We start from the raw sequence: 4,144 nt of genomic DNA on the forward strand, positions 1-4,144 counted from the left end.
ATTATGTCTATATATACTGGGAACAAAATCACTGTTATCAAGTAGATTACGCCTACATATACTAGGAACAAAATCATTGTTATCAAGTATGATTATGCCTATATTGGGAACAAAATCAAATATAACTCTGATATTAATATAGGGAGTGAACAAGGGTAAACCTAGATAGCGTTGGGTTAATAAGTTAGAATGATGATATCTCTCAAGACGAACTATATTTGTCATGTTCGCTTGGCTGATAAGCCATTGCTGAAAGTACTGTTGGCTGATTTGTTGTGAGAGAAAAATATTGTTCGTTGACTGAAAAAGTACGGCTTATAAGCCAAGCGAACAGGGCGATTATAATTTCTTTTATAGTTAATGATGTTTCAACAATAAAAGTGTGATTTATTCTTGTATCGTGATTGTGTTGTGCGATTTGCTCGATAATGGGTACGTGGTGTGTAACCCGATCGTTAGAAAGATTTTGAAGAGGAGGTGCAGATGGCACTCTCCTGAGGGCTCTGCGTCAGTCGTGACTGACACGGGTTGGTCGAGAGGCATAATAGTTAGGCAGATGTAGAAATAACCCCTTATAATTACAACCAGGACTAATGGGTTAAATTTGTCCCGGTTTGTATTACAAACCGAGACTAAGACCCTGTTCGCTGGTCTGAAACATAGCTGAAACTGGCTGAAAAATACTGTTCCAGCTGAATTGTTGTGAGAGAAAAACACTGTTCCGGCTGAAAAAAGAAGCCGAACAAATCGAATATGGGGTAAGCCGAACAGGACCTAAAGGTCGCCTTCCTTTAGTACAGTACAAGATAATGGCCATCGATGAAAGGTCATTTCTCTAGTGATCGGTGAATGTAATTGCGCCGGTGCCTATTTATCCTGTGGAGAGAGAAGTAGAGAGACCCGCAGTAGGGAGGAGAGCATGGAACAACTTTTTGCAGTGAAAATGGCATGCAACAGGCTTTTTGGACACTACTAGTGATGCCAACATACTGTGATGCTTGAAGGGTGGTGCCAACTTTCTTAGTGAGGAGTCCGATTTTTTTCCGGGCACTAGTCCACGCCGTGGAGAGCCTAATGTCCCATACCAGATCCCCTATATATAACACTGAGAGATCTCAAAGCTAGACCACACTACTACATATTTTTATATCCGCATCAGTTTAGTTGTCAACACGTATAGTGTGGTAGGCTATGGGGAGTCAGGAAATGGGCAGTCCTTGTGCTGGTGGGAAGGCCGCTATACTTGGAATTGGCAAAGCTGTTCCAGTCCGTGTGTATGAGCAGAAGACATTTCCTGAGTATTATTTCGAGATAACCAATAGCAATCACCTGGTCGATCTAAAAGCCAAGTTTGAAAAAATCTGTAAGTGCACAAATATTCATTTTGCCTGTGAACACCGTACCCAGGCCATTACGTTAATCACTCATCTGCATGCAGGCGAGAAGACGGCAACGGAGAAGCGGCACATGTACGTATCCGACGAGTGGCTGCGGAGCAACCCGTCGGTGACGGCGTACATGTCCACCTTAAGGATGACAATGGGGATGTACCCGTCGGGTATCGCCGAAACGTTCTCTTCTCCGCTACGAAGAATTCATCCCGTCCTCGTTAACTGTCTTGGGTATAGATTCTTGCCCATCCCCATACCCGTCGAGCATCGGTCGGGTAACAGATACCCGACGGGTACTGCATACCCGATAAACAAGGACACTTGGGGTCGTAGCTTTGCAATCAGAGACGTTTCTTCTTCACCCGGGTATAAGTGTCGGAGTCTCGGAGATGCCGAGGAGAAGGAGCGAGGTTGCGAGGAGGACGAGCAAAGGTGGCAGAGAGACCGAACTGAGGAAGCGAGGGGCACGAGCGCTCGTGAGGCAGGCGTGCTTATGCTGCTGTATATGATTGTTCAGATTTGGGCCAAAATACCTATGTTGAGCTTCTTTGGGCCTAATACTCGCATGACAGCTAAAATAGTCGGGTTCCTCAACGGGTAACGGGGACGGATAAACAGGGAATGTTTCCGTACCCGCAATACCCGTCGGGGATGGATTCTTGCCCATTTAGATGTCCGCGGGTAAAGATATGATCCCATCCCCGTCCCCTAATGGATCAAATACCCATCGGGTATCGGCTATTGGGGCCCCATTGCCATCTTTAGTCCACCTCGCTCACCCTGCGGCAGCAAGTCACCGAGGAGGGCATACCACGTCTCGGCGCGGAGGCTGCGCTCGACGCCATCAAGGACTAGGGGAAGCTGGCCTCCGACATCACCCACCTCGTGGTCGCGACAACGAGCACCGGTTGACTGCTCGGCGCCGACTGCGTCCTCATCAAGCTCCTCGGCCTCCCGCCGTCGACCAAGCGCGTGACGCTGTACCAGGTCGGCTGCTACGGCGGCACCACCGCTCTGCGCGTCTCCAAGGACATCGCGGAGCAGGGACGGACCCACAGGATATGCAGGGTGGGCCACCGCATACCCTGGGGTCCGCTAGTCATAGAGATAGGTAGAAATTTTCAATGTAAAAAAAATAAAAAAAGGAAACGATCGGCGCTTTGGCTTCCATCCTGAACTCTCGGTTCCGCGATCTCGCTAGCACCTAGCAGGCGCGGACTCCGCGGACGGAGTAACTACTGGGCGGCGCTGTGACACATCTCGAATTCTCGATCTAGGACGAGGAGAACTGGAGAAGCCGAGAAGACGACTAGACGGGAGAGTTGGAGACGGCGACGGTCGACGGCGATCCGCGGGATTTCCTGGCCTCGAGTCCGCGACGATCTGCTCCTGCCTGGCTCCTTCAGGGCGACGCCGCGATGGGAAAGGAGAAGCCGCGAGCCCGCGATGATCCGGCGAGGTGGCGACGGCGATCTGCTCGGCTCCTCAGGGCGACGCGCGAGGTCCAGAACTCCAGCAAGTTCATCAGCACCAGTCGGTAAGTTCCAAAGTCCAAACCTGAGTCAAGTAATATAGTAAGTCTCTTATGTGGCTATATTTTAAAGTATTTTGTATTTCATTTGAACAATTTATATGGTTTTACCGAATGAGAATATGATTTTACCAAATTATATATGGTTTACCGAATTGCATAAGAAATTTTTTTTGCTGCGCATACCCAGAGGTAAAAACCTAGGTCCGTCACCGTTGCGGAGAGCAACCCGGGCGCCAGGGTACTGGTGGTGACCTCCGAGGTGATGTCCCTGGTGCTGCGAGGCCCCTCGAGTCCCACATCGGGAACTTCGTCGGCCAGGCCGTCTTCGGCGACGCCGCAGGCGCCGTCGTCGTGGGGTGCTGCCCGGCGGCCGGCGAGCGCCCCGTGTTCGAGCTGGTGGCGGCGTCCCAGGACGTGTTGCCCGACACCGAAGACTCCGTGGTGGTCAAGCTTCGCGACGAAGGGGTCGTGATCACCATGCACCACGACGTGCCCCTGCACGTGTCCAGCCACGTCGGGAGCACCGTGAAGCGCGCGTTCCTGCAGGGGAACGCCGCCACGGCGTCCATGGCCGACTGGAACGAGGCGTTCTGGATGCTGCACACGGGCGGCAGGGGTATCGTGGACGGCGTGGAGGCCAGGCTTGGCCTGCGGGAGGAGAAGCTCGCCGCAACAAGGGAGGTGATGAGGCAGTACGGGAACACCCGGAGCTCCTCCATCTTCCTGGTGATGGATGAGATGCGGACAAGGTCGGCGGAGCACGGGCTGAGCACGGCAGGGGAAGGCCTGGAGTGGGGGATGGTCATTGCGTTCGGTCCTGGCCTTACCTTGGAGACCATGCTGCTCCGCGCGCTACCTGCAACTGCAAGCCTCTAGCAACTACGCCACTGCGCATAAATAAATAGGGTACAAGCTTGAAAAAGCTTGTTCTGGTACCGAATAATTATATACAATAAGTCAGGCATGCTTTGATTTGTAATACTATAAGTTCGTCCTTGTATTATTAATAATGTGCTCGTGCAAGCAGTAGACTCTGGTGACTGCTTGCTTACTTGTATGCATGCACTAAGTTCGTTCTAATATCAAGCTGTTAAGGTTCTGTTTTGGATTCATTATCTGATAATAGTTATTAGCTAGCTAATACCTCATTAATTATTTGATTTGATCATACTGATGGGATAGTTGTTATCTAAAGATGCAACTAACAATTAGCTAGTCT

At 50.7% G+C, this 4,144-nt stretch overlaps 1 pseudogene; it reads left to right on the forward strand.

Annotated features, from left to right (window-relative positions):
- Positions 1-2,809: 2,809 nt before the first annotated feature.
- LOC136479853 (chalcone synthase-like) lies at positions 2,810-3,904 on the forward strand (annotated as a pseudogene).
- Positions 3,905-4,144: the final 240 nt, after the last annotated feature.

The sequence above is a fragment of the Miscanthus floridulus genome, chromosome 9, assembly GCF_019320115.1.
Source record: "Miscanthus floridulus cultivar M001 chromosome 9, ASM1932011v1, whole genome shotgun sequence".
NCBI lineage: Eukaryota > Viridiplantae > Streptophyta > Magnoliopsida > Poales > Poaceae > Miscanthus > Miscanthus floridulus.